The 20,485-nt window shown below is 50.6% G+C and overlaps 1 long non-coding RNA gene across 4 annotated transcripts; it reads left to right on the top strand.

Annotated features, from left to right (window-relative positions):
- The first annotated feature begins 450 nt into the window (after positions 1–450).
- LOC136106846 (uncharacterized) lies at positions 451–16,972 on the top strand. Of its 4 annotated transcripts, XR_011741030.1 has the most exons (6): positions 451–1,328; positions 1,796–1,916; positions 2,002–5,647; positions 11,755–13,611; positions 14,460–14,535; positions 14,801–16,972. It is a non-coding gene; the product is annotated as an uncharacterized lncRNA (long non-coding RNA). The 4 variants fall into 4 exon arrangements; XR_011741029.1 differs by adding an exon at positions 7,157–7,475 and having other exon boundaries at positions 11,755–16,972; XR_011741028.1 differs by having other exon boundaries at positions 14,460–16,972.
- Positions 16,973–20,485: the final 3,513 nt, after the last annotated feature.

Here is a 20,485-nt window from a genome sequence, read left to right on the forward strand (position 1 = left end):
CAGGCTAGGGACAGCGGGCTGAGGGTGACACATGAACCCCACAGAGCAGCCTGCCAGGGGCAGCTGGAGCAGGGTGGGGGGTGGCAGGGACACCCAGTCCCAGAAGAGCATCCTCCTCCTGCCCTCTGTTCCCTCGAGACACCCGAGTTTGCCCTGGAGGTCCCTTGCCACGGTTCGGAGGCTGTGCCATGTCCCGCTGGTGAGGGGTCCCAGTGCAGGGCCATCAGCCCCCCCAGTGCCCCCCGCATGCCTCCAGGCTTGTGCAGCACCAGCACCACCAGTAACCCCATTCACCGTGAAATCCCCAGCCCAGCCAGGCTCCTGGCAGCTCTCCGCCCTGAGCTGTCAGCTCTGTCTTCTGCTGGGATTTTCTTTCATTTCTGTTTTTTTTTTTACCCTCCAGAAGTGCTGATGGACAAGTTGAATAACTGTATCTGCTTGTTACAGGACATCTTGAGGCTGATTGCAGAGGTCAGGACTCAACTGGAAAGACCGCAGCGGGTTGCTGACTGGCATCCACAGTCCAGATAAGATAAAAACAACTGATGACAGCGGGGAAGTGAAACAGTCATCTCAGCACTTGGATTAGTGCCCAGCAAAGAGGAAGGGAAAAAAAAATGAAGAGGGCCGGTGGGGAGGGGAAGGGGTGGAATATATATTAGAATAGAAACTCTGGAAAAAGCTATCAGGAGGCAGCAGATTTGGGTGTTAAATATTTATGAATTAGCAGCACTTGTCGCGTTCTCTCTGAGCCACGAGTTTCCAGGACAGGCTGCAAACCCATCACCATGTCCTGGCAAATGGAGTTGTGGTGGGAAGAGCAAAGGCACAGAGTGGCGGTGGCAGCGGGAGGGAAGGTGACCGGCTCCGGCGGGTCTGGTGGCGCCGAGACTCACAGCAGTGCAGGATAAATCCAGATGAAGAGGAGGAAGGATAAATGAGGTGCCATAAAAATGACTATTATTATTCAGAAAATCCTGCTGAAGAGCATCGGAGTAATTAAATCATAATTGCTTATTACTCAGCTGAAGTGACATTGTAAGTGGCTGAAGGTCTGTGATGAGGAGGGGAAGGGAGAGTCTTGTTTTTTTTGCTGTGCTCCAGGTTCGTCTCCATCACTGTGCATCCCCGCAGCACGAGTAGAAACCCCAGCTCATGATGAAGGTCAAAAGGCCCCAAGTGAGCCCATAAAGCTCATTTGCAGCATGGCACCTGGACAGAGCCTCCTTGAATGTTGCATTATCAGCTGCTGTGGGACAGGGAGCTGGGAGCAGCTTCACCTCCCGGGGCCAGAGATGCCCAAGCACTGTTGGGCTTACCCAGGCCAGGTTGGTGTTTGTTCCTGGAGATGAGCGCTTTTGGGTCAGTCTGAACCCCTAAACTCTGACAGCATTAAAAGAGCCATTCCCTGCCCTGAAACAAAGAACCTGCAAATCCTGTAAGCACTTAACTACACAGAGATGTTTATGGAACATTTTAAAGGGCTCATGTGACCTGGCAGCACGGAGGAGACGTGGTGTTGAGGTTTGGAAGCGTGAGCTTTCCCAGCTTCCTGGCTTTCCTTTCGCCAGCCAGGAATGGGATGATAAACTGTATTTTCAACTTTAGGTAAAGTGTTCCAAATTTTGGTGGAGTTTCCTCATTCTTGTTTCAAAGTCACTCCGTGTTTCACATTCTGAAAGGAGGTCATTTGGCGCATAAGTACAGCTGAACATCTCTTCATCTTTTTTTTTTTTTTTCACCCCTTTCTTCTGTGTCCCTTCCTACCTTCCCTCCTTCACGCTGCCTTGGGCAGGGAGAGCTGCCCGTTCACTCCCCGTGTCCCCTCTCCCCTGGGAGCATCCATGCTGGAGAGCGAAGGACCAAACCATGGCTGCATCCTGCTGCGATGTCACGGCTCTGCTCAGCACGTCCAGGTGAGCCTTCCTGCTGGGAGGGGAAAAGAGGAGAAGGGCCCATCGCTGTTGCTGGCTGCTTGACTGAATTCTGCTCCGGTTCCAGCTGGCACAACAAGGTCTGAGGTTCACCACTGAGAACTGGGCATGTTTGCTGGGAAAAATGCTGGAAATGATGGAAAAGAGCATCCCTTCTGTGGCGGTCTCCAGGATAACCCCGTGTTCGCTGTGCCACGCGCTCGCAGGAAGTGTCAGCCTCCAGTGCTTCGAGGAGCAGAGAAGCGGGTTACATTTCCACCAGGCGTATTTATTTTTATTTTTTAAATAGCTGTAAAATGAGTCACCTGGCACGGCGGCAGAACGCAACCCACCAGCAAGGAGCACATCGCGGAGCTGCCAGGGAATCTGCTGCCAATAAAGCACTCGTGGCTTCAGACAGCCGCTTGTTTTGGGGCTGGCGGGAGCCAGCTGGGAGGCGAGAACGCAGCGGTGCCAGCGCCGACCCCTTTGCCGGGACCCGTTGTGCTCACTGCCAGCCCCTGTTTTGTCTAATTACACAGGGCTAACGGGGAGAGCACAAAAGCTGCCCCCCGCTTCCTCTGCAGGGAGAGCCCGGCCAGGAGATACCAGGGAACTTGTGCTCTATAAAAATATAGATATATTTTTTTTCTTCTTGCAGCAAAGGCTTCCCTAAATGAGAATCATCTGTGGGTTTCTTCCCATCCTGGTGCACAACCCAAAAGCTTCATCCCATTCCCTGGGTCCAGGGGCAGTGGACACAGCATCACCTGGAGCAGCTGGATGCCCCTGGCTTTGGAGCAGCCTTGGCAGGGGTTAAACAGCTGAAGGAGAGAGAAAAGGGCTCTAGTGATGCAAACAATAAAAAGTCTCCACATTCCACTGAAGTTTCTTGAGCAACTGGCATTTGCCCATAAATGTACTTAAGCAGAAAATCACCAGAAAAGTGCTATAATCTGACAGATTTTTCACAGGCTTAAATATTCATGAATTAAAAGAATTGGCAGTATTTTCTACATTATTAGCTTTCATCATGGCTACAGGAGCAGTTGGTGCACTGGCTGCTCTTCAAAAACTATTAATCTAGTCTGTCATCACAGCAGCCATTTTTTAATTAGCTACTTTACTGAACGATCTGGTGCAGTAGTGAGACTGGAACATTTAAATGGTATTAAAGTTTTAAAGGTGCCCCTTTCCATTTTTAAACAAAGTTCTGAAACACAGCAATAGGGAAACAAATGCAGCAGTTGGTTACTTCATTTCAATGGTTAACTTCTTATTTATTTTGGAAAAAAATCAGGTCTTGGAAAATTGAGCCCCTTCTACCAGGAGAAGAAATTGCAAGAATTAAATTGTTCTTTAAACCGAAGTTCCCAACATTCCAGCCTGATGAAATCAAACTGAGATGTTTGTAGCTGAAACACCACGTGCAGAGGCACTAACAGGATGTGGCACCACATGCTTCTGGCTGAAGTTGGCTTTTCGTCCCGGGGTATTTGGGCACAGTGGTGTAAATAGTCCCCCGGCCGCACAGGACCCTCTGCTGCATCCCAGCACAGCCCTGCACGCCTGCGGGAGCATCTCCTGGGCAGGGGAAACGTGAGGGCCCCCATGTCACATTGGCTTTTACCACAACATCGAATTGAGCTTTCTTCTTGTGCAGGAGTTGTTAAGCATTTTGCAGTGTGCAACTCAGAGCTCTGGTAGGTTTGAAGTGGCTTCTTCCAAAAAGCAAGGGCCCTGCAATGAGCATCTGTGGAGGCTGCTCCTGCATCCGTGGAGGCTGCTCCTGCATCCGTGGAGGATGGTCCTGCATCTGCGGAGGATGGTCCTGCATCCATGGAGGCTGGTCCTGCATCCATGGAGGCTGCTGTGAAGCACATGTTCAGCCTCACCTGGGGAGTGTGTACCGGCTGTGAAGTCGGTGCTGCCTTCACCAGGCACTGAAGCTGCAGCAATGCTGTTGACATTAAATCTCTCCATGCCCCGTGGTCTGCCCTGTCTTTGGCTGATAGGTGAGCTGAATTTATAATTGGCCTTTTTTTTTGGATTTACCAACCCCATGATCGTTGCACATGCGGGCTCTGAGCTGCTCTGGAGGAAGCCACGCCAGGGTGGGCACACCAGCCGAAATGTCCGCTGGAAACATCTCCTGACTTGTGTGGTGCTGCAGAGCTGGGGTTCAGCAAGAGCCGTGGAGGGTGGGACAAGCCCCTCTGTCCCCAGCCGCCCCCAGCCCCGGGTGCTCCCTGGCTGGCGGTGCTGGGGAGCGCACCGAGAGGTGCTCGCTGGCCTGGAGTGGGCACGGTCGCGGTCAGACCCGTCAGCGAGGGCTCGGCTCCAGCCCCTGAGCACCACGGTCTACGTGCTACATCCGAGCTTTGCTCTAACTCGACTTTATCAGCCATGCACTTGCCTCTGCCTATTTTGAACCCTGCTTTGTCATCTGTGCCAGAAATGCTGCTCTCCTGCTCATTATTTGCATGTGAAAACACAGAAAAATTATGTCTTCATGGTGGTTTTAAATGTGCCTTTTTTGGCATCAAGTGGCTACTTCTCCGATCTCTGCTGCTTGTTATTGCCAGAGCCTTAATTTGTGCATTATAGTGCCAGTGTCCTGCTGACCGGGGAAGGGAGTTGCTGTATGTTCAAGATTTTTTCCCCTATTGTCATGTAAAGCAACGAGCGTAAAGAAATTGGCAGCTAAACTGCCAATGCTGCAGCTATAACCTTTCAAGAAGTTGCTCTTTGTCAGTCCTTCTACCATGAGAAGTCATTTTAAAGCAGTTTTTTCTTTAGCTTGATATCGTACTTACTGTCTGCAAGGACCGAGACAGGCTCTGGCAGGTCACCAAAGGGGATATATTAAAAGGCACAGACACAAACCGCTGCCTCTTTCCGCCCTGTTCACAGCTCCAGCTTAAACACCGTGTGAGCCCCTTGGGCCTGCAAAGCACTGAGCTTCTGTTGGGTTTTTTTTGATGATGTGGAATAGGGAAAGTCTAAAAGTCAGGGGGTTCAGGTCGGGGTTAATGCTGTCTGGGAAACTTTTGGGCGTTTTTGAAAGTGTGTTTGCACGGGTTAAGTATTTTGGTAGTGAACAGGCACAACTTGATCCTCTGTGAACCTCAAACCATGCACCCTGCTTCTTGAGAACAAGGGGGAAAAAAACACTCTATAAATTCAAGGGAGGAAGAATCGGGAAATACTCCCAGAAAATCTCTTCTTGACAGTGAGTGATTTTTTTTTGGAGTTCCCTCGGTTTGTTTGGGTTTGTGGTTTTGCTTGTTCCATGGTGAAGTTTTCTGCCCGTTGCTGTGGGGCGGTCGCGCATCCCCCGCGGAGATCCGGAGCCGTTAATGGGTCAGTCGATGGCTCTTTAGCACCTTTTGTCTCCACTGTCCCTATCCCCACCTACACAGCCAGTCTGGTGCCAGGGTGACAGCCACACCCCCCGGGGGCTCCTCACGGTCATCTCCCCTGGCTGGGGGGAGCAGGAGGGGCGGGACCCCCGGTCAATAGGGAATCTTCAACAGAGGAGGTGCCCGGAGAAGCTGAGAAGTTTCTGGACGATGCTCTAATGACCACAAGCCAGATCCCACCAGGGTGGCAAACGGGCATCCCCCGACCTCCCCCTGGAGGGGACTGGTAGCAGCGGGGCTGCGACAGGAGCTCCGCGGGATCGGGATCCGTCGGAGGAGACTCCCCCGGATGGAGCCCTCGCCTCCTCTTTGGTGAGTGATTTATTTTCCTTCTATCGTGGAGTGAGCCCTTGCCCTCCCGACAAGCGATTATTTTCTGCTGCGTACCCTGGAGTGAAAGAGGCCTCTAGTTCTTGGTTTTGTGAGCAAATGGCTGGACGATGTGGATCATCATTACTCTTACGTGGTCGTACAATAATATCCTCAACTGGTATCCCAGCCTGTGCTTTATAGGGCTGTCGGAGTGATAACTCATTTGGAAAACCCCGTTTCTAGTTGGTTTCTTGGCTGAATTGTTCTGACCGTTTGGAGCTTGTTGTCGGACTACATGGACTTTTGGGGTGACACCTCCGCAACATGTCGTGTGGGTTGGAAAACTAGATCCCAGCGGGATCCGTGGGGAATCTGGCAACAAAGCTCCGTGAAGGGATTGAGGCTGGGGGTGCAGGTTCTGTGGCTGCTCCCCGCGCAGGGATGATAGGGTGCAGATCCTGCTCCCCACATGCAGACATGATGGGATGCAGCTCCTGCAACCCCAGCCTCTCCAGAGACTGATTATCACTCGATGGTACACATGGCATGGGCTGGAAGGATGCACCTTCCGTCAAAGTTTTTCCTTTAATGCACAGACTGTTGCAAAGGCGAAGGTTTAACACGCTCAGATATGGTGTACATAGCTGTATATGACTCTACAGCTTCTTTTCCTCGTGCCACATGGGAGGTGGGGAAGAGCAGGAATCGCTGTGTCGAAGCCGCTCAGTCACTCTTGCTGTTGTTAATCATTATGATTTTTTAAATTTTTTTTTTTACTCCGTCATTTTTAATATGTAGTCACTTAAATGAGGCACACACCCTTCTTGGCAGTTATTTGTAATTGTTCCCTGCAAGTTCTTGAACAAAACACTCTTTATTAGTACTCAAAGCTTCCAAAAACATTGCAGATCTGATAGCTATACTCTATTCAGCAGGCTGCGCCACATGCTAGCCCATTAATTAGATTTGCTAGATAAGATATTAGAAGAATATACTCAGTATGTTCTTTAAAATGTAAGGTTGGGCCATGCTTTCTGTTGTGTAATAGCGGTTCTGCTATCTGCTATTTACACTTGGGGATAAAAATGAGTCTTTACATTTAAATTCAAATGAACATCTGAACAAAATGACGGGGTTTGTGGCAGATTACCCCACTGAAATCTTATCAGCCTGCTCTGTGGTTTTTGCATGGTTTGAAGTAGTTGGAAAGGAGGAAAACGCTGCTGAAGGCCGTGGAAGCCACGGGGAATGGGAGAGCATGGGCTGGGCTGGGTTTGAAGGCAAAGCTGCTGCCCAGGATGGAGCTGGGATGGAGCTGGGAGGGCAGCTCTGCACCCAGGTGCAAAGTGTGAGCTCCGGATCCCCTCGGGATGCAGCCCTGGATGGTACCACAGGGCCTAAAATAACTTACACATCTATTTAAAAGAAGAAAAAAAAAAAGCTTTTCGTGTTTGAACAATGAAACCATATGTGTTTCTTCTCATTAAAACCCATTTTTTTTTTTTGAAGGAACTCCACTGCAGAAACAAGCATGGAAGCCGACATAATTAAAGGCTTCTTTTTCCCCAGCCGTGGTCCTCTGGTCTTTGAAGAGCTCGGGGATCCCTGAGGAATGCTCTGAACTCGGCAATATTTTGATAGCTGCAATAACATAATCAAAAGATGCTTTCATGAAGAGAGCACCTTGTGCGAATTGAGGCCGCCCCCTCTCCCCCCGCCGATCGCCGATTTAATGGGGTCCAGAGCTGGAGCACAGATGGGGAGATGTATTTTCTGTCTGTGCTTCTCCAGGGATGCTGCCTGGTGCGATGCTCAAGTGCTTTTTTTGGTGAGAACCAAAGCGTTTTCCTGCGTTCCTGACCCTGGCCCGGGCTGGGGCTGATGGGGAGAGCGGGGGCTGCAGCCCACCCTCCCCGCTTGGGCTCTGCTGCCCTTCAAATTATTGCACACAGCAATTCTCATCTGCTTGAGAGTCCGCCAGGTTGTTATTCATCCTGAAATCCTCATTAAAGCACTTTAATTTCTCCCTTTCGCTAGCTAACTGGCTCATCTGTTTGCATGAATCCTTCTCTCTGTGCCTGAGCTGTTGAAATCCTGATTTTTTTTTTCCATGTTGTCTCTACAAGTTGCCGCCCCATGCGTGTCCACTCCACCTGAGTTTTGGCAGCAAGGGCTGTTTGGAACAAGGAAATTGGGGCATTTCTTCAAGCATTAAGCTGGAATCATTAAGCTTTAATCAGGCCAAATTATGGTTTTGAATCCCACCGCCTCACATCAGTCTGTAATTGTATGAACTCAGTCACTCTTGAAGCCAGGCTGTCCTGGGGCTCTGTCTTCCCCAGGCAGGGAGCAGTGGGCACGGTGCCACCGCTGTCCCCTGCCGGGACCTTGCAGCTCTGATGGCAGAGATGCTTTATAGCCTTCCTGGTGCTACAAGCTTGTCCCTGCCACAGGCTGGGGGTCCCATGGCTGGTCCATGGGTCCTCAGAGCATCGTGGCAGTGCTGGGGTTGCTGGTGGGCTGGGTCCATCCCAACAACCTTTCCTCTGACGCTGAGAGCTTGAGAGGTTGCGTTTGTACCACAGAAGCTGAGCTCACTCCTCCGCACTCTGCGTCAGGGGAGGTTGAGGTTGGATCTTGGGAACAATTTCTTCCCCAAAGGGCTGTTGGGCATTGGAGCAGGCTGCCCAGGGCAGTGGTGGAGTCACCATCCCTGAGGGGTTGGACAGATGTGGAGATGAGGTTCTCAGAGACATGGAGTAGTACCCGGGATGGAGTAATGGTTGGACTCGATGGTCTTGAGGGTCTCTTCCAAGGAGAATGATTCTTTGATTCTGTCTCTACTCATCACCACTCTTGGGTGCTCCTCCGGCAGCCCTGACATGAGGGGGAGCGGTGATGCATGGTGGCATCTGTGCCAGTCGTCTCCGCTCTGACTAGTTCATCACCTCTTGTCTCCCATAAAAGCAGCTATTCACGACATAATGTGAATGAATTCTCATTAAAGCCTGCTAAATTACTCCGAGACAAAGCAAGGCGCCAGCACGCGGGCTGCTTTGCCAATTCTTCACGGCATGTTTAATTTACCGCAGAGTCCTCGCCTTCCGGATTTAGGAGGGTGCTGCTCAGCCCACGGCTGGTGTGGGGGAGCTCAGCTGTGTTTTCTGGCAGTGGGAACCCCAAATCCTGCCCTGCTTTGGGGAGAATGCAGCCGGGGAAGTCAGGGTGCTGTCTGCCTCCTCCCCAGGTCCCACGTTTTGCTTTTGCTCACATGTTGCTGCAGGCAGGACCACGACCAGGTGACAATCATGGAAGTCACAGCACCGGTGACTTGCCGCCTCGAAGGGGGCATTCTGCGTTGTGCTGCGCTGACCACTGTTAAACCATCCAGGCTAAAACTGAGCTGTGTAATTCTGTTGTAATAAAAGAGCAGAATTCACATTGCTGATATAATTTCACAGAATTTACCTTTTTTTTTTTTTTTTTTAAATGCATGTATTTCCCCACGCTTTCTTATTTCCCGTAGCTCAGCTGACTGTGCTGACTTTCCTCCCACTCACACATTTTTATCAAGACAACTCAAGTGAGAGGAGGACGGGTTGGTTTTGCCCCAATAACATTTCCCCAGCGCGGCTTATACAACTCGGGGAACAAAATGTGGGGTTTTTATACTTCCTCAGAACTTCCCACAAAGCATCTGAATCTCAGTTTATCTGGAAACTGGCTTTTCTCTACAGCCAGTCCCCTAGAGGTGACGCTTTGGAGACAACTCCTCTGGCTCGGTCGTGACCCCATCATGGCCAACAGCTCTCTGGTGGTGATGGAGGTGTTGGATCTGGATCTTCTTGTATGGAGCAAACCCCAGGGAGGTTTGGGGCTGGTAGGAATGTGCTGCCAGCAGCAGGGGGGTGGGAGATGAGCCCCTCTCCTGGGGGCGTCCCCCACCCTAAATCTCCCATCATGCGGCTGGGTGGCCCAAGGTGCCCAAATTGAGTCTGCCCAGCACAGGGGACAATGACAACCCCCTTGTCCCCATCCCAACTCACCCAACCCGGCTGTTGTGGATCCTCACAGATCACTTGGCATCGGGCCGCAGCACGGTATCGGTTTGAATTATAACCTCTTGTTACAAAACCCTCCGCATTTCTCTGGATTGTTGCGCCTGTTATCATTTTTCCCACAATGCGCTTGCATGATCCTCTCTCAGATTTAACCACATGGCAACCACATCACATAATGCAACTTCTGTTCTGAGATTATTCATATTTTTTTCCCCCTATTGTTACTTTGCCAAGTTTTTCTTCTAATTCTGAGAAGCTGAATTTAAAAGAGCAGTGTCTCTGGTGCAAGGACATGCTTAGGAGGCAGCGTGAGCAAATCAACTCGACAAGTGTGTTCACAGGAGTCAAATCGGGGGGGAGCTGTGAAAAAGCAAAACAAAAGCCCCTCCAAAGGTCTATTTTTATTTTATTTCGTTTTCTGGAATGTCTCATCACATGAAATAACAATGCATCCTGGCGAAGAGACTGCAGACAGGCTCCAGTGAAAGGGCAGCTGAGGAAAAGATTGTTTTATAAGTAGGTTTTTATATGCAATCTATCACAAATGCCAGTTCCCAGCAGAACGGGATAAACAACTACAACAAAAAAAGGGCTGTGCTATCTGGGATGTGTGTTTGCAGTCATGCTGGAAGGGAGCAGAGCACACAGCCAGGGGCACAATGCCCGTGTCCCCGCCAGTGCAGGGGACAGCGTGTGGCAGAGGGGCTGGGACACAGGTGCCCCTCGGGTACCACTCTGGCTCCAGGTCCTGCATCCCAGGGGGATGTGAATGGCTCAGAGCTGGGGGAGGGAGAGCGAGTGAGATCCGGGCAACATGATGAGGGAAGATGGTAGGAAGTGAGGTTGTCTGGCCTGGAATAGAGAAGACGGCAGGAGCAGGGGGTGCTATCAGGCCCCTCAGCTGCACAGGGACTGTGGTATGGAGGAAGGGGCTGATGCAGTTCCCGTGCCCTGGGACACCAGGAGCTGCCACAGGCAAGCTCTGGCCTCAGCACTGCCAAACCACCACCATCTGAGCTCCATCGGTCTGACAGGCACTGGGACAATCAGGAAATGCACCAAAATCCTGGCGTTTCTGCCCAAAGTTTCCCATCTGTGGCAGCTGCCAAGGCATTGCCTGCTACTTGCCATTTTTTCTGGTGTAAGTACCCACAGAGGGCAGAAAACAGTGAGGATTTCTGCTCTGCCTCCACTGTAGTTCAGTACTTTACGTAAAATGAGAACTTTCTAATGAATTTCCCTGGGAGCAGCCAGCTGATGTGCTGGCGTTACACCCGGGTGCCTTTGCTGCACTGGCAGGCAGGATGAGCCAGGGCCCGTCTGTGCAGGGGGTGGCAGCAGGTGTGTTCTGGGAGAGACATTTCAGTCTGGGGTTTTGCTTAGGTTTGATTTTTAATAATTGTAAGCAGGCATCAGGTGTCACTAAAGGTCCTGGCCCAGGTGTTCTCGGAGGATCTACCTCCATCGGAGACACTGGCGGATGCACTGAGCGTGCACCAGCATCCGAGGTGGGGAGGGACTATAATTCCTGGAACACCTTCTAACTCAAAAGATTCTTTTTGTCCCTGTTGCTTTTACTTTACAACTCTGGAAACTGGCTTTGCTTAGGGCCAAGAATTTCCACTTCGCATATTTTTCCTTACAAAACCACCTTACCTTTGTTTTGTCTTCATTCCTGCATCTTTTAATTCTTCAGTCATTAGCTGTAGTGGACAGCTTAGCATAAGAAATGAAATTAATTCTCATGCTTGGGCTCCAAATGTAAATTCATTTATTAATAATTTAAATAGATTTATTTATGCAGTTTGATATTTTTCAGGTTCAGGGAAGCAATTAATTTTTCTTGCATTGATGATCAACAGACACTGTCATTAAGCTCTTATTCCTCCCTCCCGCATCCTCTTCTTCCATCTTATCCTGCTAAACAGATAAAAGATGGGAGTGCGCTGGTCTCGGTGGGCTCCCAGGGAAGCTTTCCATGAGCTAATGTAGGTAAATAATTAATTTGACTTTTTCTTCTGTCTACTTTGGACATTTCACCCCCAGAAAAAGGATGGCTTTTCCTTCCAAACGTTTCCAGTCACCGCTGTATGAAGAGCTGCTGCCAGATGTGTCGAACCTCCAAGGCAGCATCCAGAAAACACCGCGGCGAGGCTGGGGAAGATGGTATGGTAAATGTCGATGTGTTAACAGCAGCCACAACATTCTATTCCTGTCCAGATCGGGATAAACGGTGAAGCTGACTCTGTGGGATGTGGTGGAATATTTTAAGCAAGAGTCACGTGCATTGACTTAAAATTAGATGTACCCAAAACGAAACCCTTCATCTGGAAACCCACAAGCCCAAGCCCACCTCATGACGGCTTTTTGCACCTGGTTTTCATCTGTATAATGGGTCCACCCAGCCCTTGGGGTAGGGATACCACAAAACCCTGGGAATGTTTGACGTTTAGAATTGTTTCCTTGCGGTTTGGACCCCTCCGAGATGAACTGAGCTTTCTATCAGTTTGGATTTGCTTTTCTTCCAGGTTGCACGCTATGTTACAAATCTGAAACGGTATCGCAAAAACTCACCATTTTTTGCTCCAAACTGTTAAACGAGCCTGATTGAGTCAGGAGAAGCTCTTGGTCTCTGCTCGCTGAAGCACTGGGGATGCACAAGTGCTGGAGGTTTCCCTTTCATCCCAGGTTGTCAGAGGCTCAGAGACGTGAGCTCTGCCGCACCGCGGCACCAGCTCGGCTGCATGGCCGCCTTCTCCGCCATCCCCCTTCTGCTCGCTCCTGTGAAGCTTTAGCATTTCTCTTTTATCTCGCACTTGCAAGCTTCAAAGATGCCGTGAAGCCAAGTTCTACCTTGCTGCAGATGAGGATTAACCAGCTCGCGCTTCCCTTACTCGTCCTGCAGAACTGGAATTGATTTATTTTGGTTACAGCAGCAAATAGACAGCAGTTCCTGGACAGATGCAAAACCAGGCTTATCAGAGGCTTTTTAGCATCCTGGCTGGAAGGGCGACGCCACCATCTCCAGTTTTTGATTGCCAAAGTTCATGCAAATCAAAGCCCTCTTCCCGCTTTGCCAGCACAGCCTGTTCTCCCAGGAAGGAAGCGATGGGAAGTTTGCAGGAGCGGTTCTGTCAGAAAACTCCCCAAAATCTCCCTGACCCTGATGTGTGACCAAGGTTGCTCAATGGAGCTGCTTCTCCAGCGCCGGCACTGGGAGCCGGGGCCGGGACAGGTCTCTGGCAGGAGATGACTGTTATTTGCCTTAAAAAATGGTCCCAGCAAGCATCTTGCTCAGCCTGCCGGCTCCTTTCTGGAGGAGGTTGGTCCTGCCCGGGACGGGGGTGAGGACACCCCCAATATCTGTCACGGGGAGCTGGGACGAGGGCCAGTGCAGAGGGCAGGGGTGCTCGGAGGGAACGCTGTGGCTGTGAGTGGTGGCATGGTGACAGCTGTCCCGTCGCAGATAAGCAAGAGAAAGCCACAGCTTCACGAGATGACAACGCTCGTGTTTCTTGGATCACAAGCCGGAGCTGTCAATTAGCAGACGGAGCATCGACTCCAACCGCCGTCCCCAGAATAGCAGCAGCCAAGTGTTGAAGCATCTATTAAATTTATTTTAAACCATGCAAACCGAGACACGTGGCTGCTCACGTTATTGCAGCGTTGCGGGACGTCCTGCTTGGCTTCACCACGGATTGTTTTTGTCCCTGTGGGTAGTTTTCAACGGAGGGCACGGTGGTAGGAGTCAGGCCAAAAGTCTGTTTAACCACAGCTGAAAGCAACAAGGGGTGTGAGATACCAGGTACAGTTCCTGGTATGTGTCCTGGCTTCTCTTCTTTGTGCTGTCCCCCACTGGATTGCTGACCTGGGACAGCCTCTGATGGGCACCCACACCGGGAGGTAAGATTGAGCTGAAAGGGAAGCTTTGTGGGCAACACCCATCTCACCCCTGAACAGGGATGTCCTGCAGGAGCACGGGGGGTGTTTTTTGCCAAAACATCGTTTGCTGGGGAGCATCACCAGCAGCTTTGCCAGCCAGCAGAGCTGGCTGAAGCCTCGCCCCCTTCCTGGGGATTTAAAGGCTTGGAAGAGGATTTGCAGAGTTACGGCATCACTGGAAAAATGGGATCTTGCTCTGGTGCTGCAGCAGGTCCCCGTTGTCACGACACATGGGGCGCAGGTCCCTCCGGTCCCTCCTGGTCACTGTCACCCCCTTTTCTCCTCACAAACCTCTATGGGAACACTTTGTTCTTTACATAATTTCAATGTTTCATGTTTGATGATTAATTGCTCAACTGCATGATCTCAAACAATGGACTGAATTGATTGAAAGCATGGTAATTCACGGGGTGGGGAGATGCTTTTAACTGTGATTTTGCAGCAGATAATCCTCCTGGTAAAAGATTACATGTGGTACTGGGGATGTAAACACGGTGGGTGTGCAGATAGTGTTCCCAGCCGCGCTCTGGCCTGCGTCTCAGACACCCCTGTGTTTACCTGCTGCCTTTGCCTCTTGCTTGGGCCCTGTCCCAGGGCACAGAGCATCCAAGCAGGGGCGAGGGGCCGGCCAGGGCTTTGCAGAGATGAACTGTGCACAGAGAGGATGCCCAGCACCCAATCAGGGCCTCCGCAGGTTGGTTTGCACATTAAAAAAAAAAAAAAAGTTTTAAGGTTATTTTTAAGGCAAATAGTTCTCATGGGAGGCTGGTGTTCACAGTGTATTTCTCTGGTTTGTTCTGGTTTTGTAGAGAAGGATGGACACTCCTGTGCTGGTCTGAGCCATCCTGAGCTCACGCTGGAATATTTTCACGCAAGAAAACGAAGGTTGGTTGTAAAAGGATGTGGATGGCTTTCTGGAAATGCACCAACAAAGGCTGATAATGGTTTTATGGTAGTATTTCTTACTTTAAAAAGTGCATTTGGAGGAAAAGCAAAGCCAGCTGCATGTTCCTGCAGGAGAGGGGTGAGGACATCCCATGGAGCCACTGGCCAGGTGGTGTCCGGGACCCCCTAGCCCACCGGGCTCCCCATCGCCATACAGTGTTTTAGAAAGCACCTTTCCTAAATTGTGGTTTTTTCTCCCTCACAGGTGGAGAAATGGAGGGCAGTGCTGCGCAGCCTGCCTGTGAGCCCGGCTCACCGGGAACGCGCTGGGAGGACATTGATTTATGATCAAAAGGGAAAAAGCAAAGCAGAATAAAAAGAATACTTAAGGCTTAAAAACAGGGAAATCTCGTTTCTTCCTGTGTAGGTGTTACCTGGGAATCTTTCATGTTAAACTTAAATGGAATTAAGAATGAGGGGAAAATCACCCTGGGACTTGCATGATCCTTGTAGCCCTCTATTAAAATTAATCCAGGCATTGATCTGTACAATTTATTAATAGCCAGGTGCGGGGAGCGGAGCAGCCGCGGCAGCAGCCCCGGCCCTGGCTCCAGTGTCCCGCTGCAGCGCGGCCCAACGTGTTGTCACCTCGACGCCCACAGATTTTATAATTGGTCTGAGAGTCGTTACCGTCCCAGCCCTGCAGAACCAATTAGCCATCGTCCTCCCTGACCCGGGCTTGCGGTGGCGGGGGGGGGAACTAAAGACTTAAAACGCAAAACCAAGAGCAAAGACCTAAATCTTTTTGGCTGCCTGATTAATAATCCTGTCAGGCCTATCACAGGCACTAAACAGTAATGCTGGTTGCAGCTGAATTTTTTATACTTTCTATTAATCTTTAATGATAGCTTGGTCACCTAGTCTCTTTTATCTTGTCAGATAAATGTATGGTTAACAGGATAATGAGATTTCTAAGGCTCTGTTCTAGCTTACAGCCATGCGGTGCATGGGGTGACCCCTGCCCCTGCCGGGGGGCGGCGCAGGGGTGACGGTAATTGCTGGATGTGCTGTGAATGTATTGGGAGCTGATGGATGGTTTAAACTTTGATTTGAGGTCAGGAGGTCCCTCGGCTCTGGAAGGCAACTGTGGTTTTATTACTTGCAGGATCTGATGGGGATGTAATTAGATTTAGCTATTGCTTTATTAATAAGTAATTGTTCCTACTATTGCTTTGGGTTAGCAAATATATTCTGCTGATAATTTAAGGCATTGATATGGCTTTATTTATTAATAAATGGGAATGTATATTTTTGCCTGTAGCAAAGACTAGCGCAGAACTCTGTCTGGACACTTCTCCCGGAGTGAAGGATTTGTTCTTTATTAGTGCAATAATTAACCTAATTCTGAGAACTTGGCTCTGCTGTGGAAAGCGTGCGCGCACTTCTGTGACGCCAGCCATTGTGTGCCCGGGACCTGAGGGAGGCTGAGCTCCCCGCGAGTGCTCGGTGCTGCACCCCGGGTGTCCCCCAGCTCCAGACCTCGGCCACCAGCCCCCTGCATCACCCTAGCCCTTGTGGGGCTGCTGACAGAGACCCTGGGGCCAAGGGCAGAGAGATTTGCAGGGAGGGTGGATGCAAGCATCGTTCTCAGAGCAAGCATCGTTCCCAATATCCAGGTTTGCTGGTGGAGTCGGCTCTGGTCCATGGGAGCCCTCCAGACTCCTCGCTTACCTCCCTGTGCTGCGATGCTCTCCCACATCACCCCCCAAAAGTGTGGGTGAAACCACCACCCCAGGAAGGGACCCCAGAGACCCCCAGCATCTCCAGCATCAGTGAGCGGCTGCTCGGGGTGTCCTGGTTTGCAACCGATGTCGGGAGATGCATTGGACTGGTTCCTGCCGGGTGTCTTTTCCCCTTTTTACTTATTATTTTCCAGAAACCACTGGGATCGTGAGGTGCTTGTGGCAGTACCAGCAAGGTCCTGAGCCCCTTCCCCAGCCCTGTTTCCAAAGGGCCATGGGTGCTCAGCATGGGCACACCAGAGCCCAGCAGTCCTCTCACACAGCCAGGACAGGACACCCGTATTTTGGTGGCAGGATGGCTTTTTGTTGCTTTGCCACTCAAAGGAAGCTCCTTGCATTAATTATGTTGCCATGTAGAAAGCTCTGGCCTGTCATACTTTTTTTCTTTTTTTTTTTTAGCTCTGTTTTTCATAAAGTGGTCCTAAAATGACACGGAAAGCAGCTGCTTAAGCAATTGTGCCAATTAATGGGTCTCTGAAATTAAAACGCCTACACAGTCTAGATGAGATTTCTCCAGGAGGGAATTCAGCAATTGTCTTCATGATAATCAGGCTTGACTTGTCTTAGCACACATTAATAAAAAAGCAAATGCATTCAAAGAGATGCCCTTTAGTGGAGAATATCCACAATATAGTAATGAGTCTCCAAAAAAAGGGGGGGAGGGGGAAAGAGGAGGGATGCTGAGCTGGCTCCAGCCTTTTCTTGAGGGAGGGAGACTGGTAATTCGTGTCATGGACTCGCTGGATTCTCTCGCCTCAGCTGCTGAATGTAAATCTCTGCTTGCTGTTGAAGCAGAGTGGTGGCATCGGCTGCATGGGAAGGTCAATGTGGGGTTTGAACTGGAGCAGAGACACTGGAGTTGTGGAGACGGGGGCTCGACTGGGGGCTGTGGGGAGCAGCAGAGATGTCATATGTTATTTCCCCCCATAACAATGTCGTCCAGCACCCAGTCCTGCCCTCGCCCTACCGCACGTGTTGGGAGAGGCAGGTCAAGGCTGCCGGCAGGATCGGAGGCACAGCCCTGCAGCACCTGCGCTGGTGTCATCCGCATGGGGTTTGTAGGTCCAGTGTAGGGTTGCAGTTGACTGACAAGGGATTTTGCTTTGTCTGGAGGAGCTGAACATCATGGCCACCATCTGTGCTCAGGGGTTTTCTGGCATCTCCCTCGCTGGATTGCTGCTGAAGGAGCTTGTGGCTCTGCCGCAGAAACCTCGCCGCAGCGAATGGAGTGATGGCGAGGAGGTGTGTGGTTGTGGAACAGGAGCTCTCTGCTCTGTTTGGCTCCTCGTGACTTTGTTTTTGGCTGAGGATGGGAGAAAATAGATGGCTGGGCTCCTTGGTGGCTGTTCCTGCAGCATGCGGTAGTGATGACTGCTGTGTTTTGGGGGAAGCCAGCGGTGTGGGTGGGCAGGGCAGACACATGGCACCGACTGATGTGGAGCTCGGCTTGCACCCAGGGGCTTGTTCAGGAGCTGCATGTCAGCCGAAAGCCCTGGGAGCTCTTAGCCTGACAGCACAACCCCACATGGGATGAATGGCCGGCTCACCCGGAGCCTGGAACATGGGTCCTTTCTCAGCTCCTGCATCCTTGAGGATGCTAGAGTGCCCTGAGGAGAGGACAGGTCCCATCGCTGTGCTGGGGCCTGAATTTGTGGTGGGTGCTTTTGCTGTCACCATTAATGTCAGGTGTGAGAAAGGAAACATTGTGAGTAGAGCAAGATGTTTATTTTCCAAGTTAACAACAAAAATAAACTCCGTTATTGCAGCAGCATTTTCAGCATGGTCCTAGAGGTGTGCGCGATGGTTGTGATAGTCCCGGGATTTTTGCAGCAAAAATGCCTTCCTGGGGAGGCCCTGGCACTAAATCCAGTGGCAGGAGGCCAGAATGGGTGGGTTTATCCCGCACCAGAACACGATGAGTTTCCCACATCCCTCCCCAGTGCATCATTACGCTGTTTTTGGAGACAGGGACTTGTGTTAGTGGTAAGTGGCCACCCATTTTCCCCCAATGTAGACAAGGTTTAGGGGCATAAGCTAAACCATCTGGCTCTGTCTTGTGATGCCGATTTGGCTTGTTTTGTCCAAGAGCATAATCTGGATGACAAGGCAAACACCAGGCAACATGAGCATCCACACAGAAGTCCCATGCCCACAGCAGTGTCCTGGCAGTCCCAGCAGGGACCATGGCCATGGACAAGCTATGGGTGCTGCAGCCTGTGTGCTCAGTGCATGCGTGTGCGTGGTCCATGCGTGTGCAAGGTGCATATGTGTGCTCAGTGCATGCATGTGCATGCCTGCAGGTGCGTGTGTGCTGCAGCCCAGGGAACCACCACGATTATCCCTGCGGTTAGCACCTCGTTTCCTTCCCCTCTTAATTAACTGCTCTGGTAGTAGATCTCTGCTTATGCTTGTTTGGTGGTTGCAGCCTTCTGACAGTTTGTCTGGAAAAGTCTTCTTCCCCCCATCCCTTGTTATTTTCATTTCAAAAATTTAAGAGGCTTTCAGAACAAAAGTATTTAGAGCAAACACGATCTTTCTGTATGCAAAATTGATGAAAGAAAAAGACTTACAGCTCTAAAATCCACTGCTGCTGCTTATATATGAAAGCAAAGCCTTGAGTTCCCATAAAACTAATTAGAGGGGGACTGGCAGGAGCAGCTGCTGAGCTGGAGCCGGTGCCAGGGTCCCTTCGGCTGTGCCCCAACTGTCCCATCCCTTGCTGTCCCCCAGGCCACCCCAAGCCGCTCCTGCAGTTCCTGCCCTCACCCCAGCTCTCCCAGGGTCCCAGTCCCGCACCCCTCGGGCACCCGTGGGGCGGGCAGGGGCTGCCAGCTCTGCCCGGGAGGACAAGGGATCCCACGAAGCATTCATTATATTTTTAAAATCCTCAACAGTGTTTTATATTTTCAGATCCATCCTGGTTTGAGCAAATATTTTGATTACAACTAAGGGAGAACATAACAAATGCTGTTTAGACAAAAGCAACACATTCACTATTAGTTTTAGACAATTCGTCCTAATATTGTTTTGAATCATGCATTTATTCCCCCATAAAGATTTGATTACTTTGCTTGTTTCATTAATCTTTATTTGTTTAATCATCTGCTAAATCTGTTTAATCATTGGTTTAAGTGGAAAGATTACATGAAGATATTTAGTGCTTAGTGCCAGAGCTGCCCTGACATCTCATCCAGCGCTCTCTTGTATCGGTTTTTATTGCCCTGGGTCTTTGTTTTGTGCAGTAAGACCCACCTGGCTCCCTCCCAATGGGATTTTCCCGACTTGTCCGTCATTTCCCAGCGCTGGGTGGCCAAACCAAAGAAGAAAACCCTCCAACCTGCGTCTCCGCTGTGGGGCAAATGTCTGCCCCGTGCTGGGGCTGGGAAGGGGGGTCCCCATCATCCCACACCAGTGTTTGTGCCATTGGGTTTTGTGTCATGAAATCAACTCCCCTGAAGCAGAGGTGCAGCTGGAGCTGGGCACCAGCAACCTCTTTGCCAACAATATCTATGATTCCAGGATTCTGTGATCAGGGGAATTCAGAGACCTTAAGCTTTGCGGGCAGAAATGGGTAATTGTGGCTGCAGCAGCACTTGCAGGTTAAAGCCACCTCTAAGCCTGAAAACAGGAATATGTCTTCAGGCAATTTAGCAAGGACACTCAAGGCAGTAGTTTAATAATGATTTTCTTTTTTCCCTGGCTTATTCCCTCTCCCAGTGGCTCAGCAGCCTTGCTCTGCCGCCCGGCCTGCTCCTCTCTGCCCCCGGCCACGAGAAGGGATTAAAATTTCATGTGGTGGCCATGTTTTCCCTCGCAGAGGCTGGGTAGGAAACATGCAATATTTCACCAGCCTTCGTGTTCGTCTGCTCCTGTAATCTGCAGCCTCAATCACAGGTGCGATGTTTATGAATTAATAAAAAAAAAAAAAGATCATGGACAGTCCGATGGGACTTGGGGAGAAACATGCACAGCAGAATTTTAATGAGCGCAGTGGGGAATTTCAGCCCCCATGGTTTTGCTGGGGGGGGGAACACTTTTTTTTCCTTTTTTCTCCCTTTTTTTCTCCAGCATCCCTGTGGGGTGCATGGTCCAGCCTTCCTTGGCCACCCACCGGGCAGGGCTGCGCCCGCACCACCACTAATTGCACC

Source organism: Patagioenas fasciata, chromosome 12 (genome assembly GCF_037038585.1).
Source record: "Patagioenas fasciata isolate bPatFas1 chromosome 12, bPatFas1.hap1, whole genome shotgun sequence".
Lineage (NCBI taxonomy): Eukaryota > Metazoa > Chordata > Aves > Columbiformes > Columbidae > Patagioenas > Patagioenas fasciata.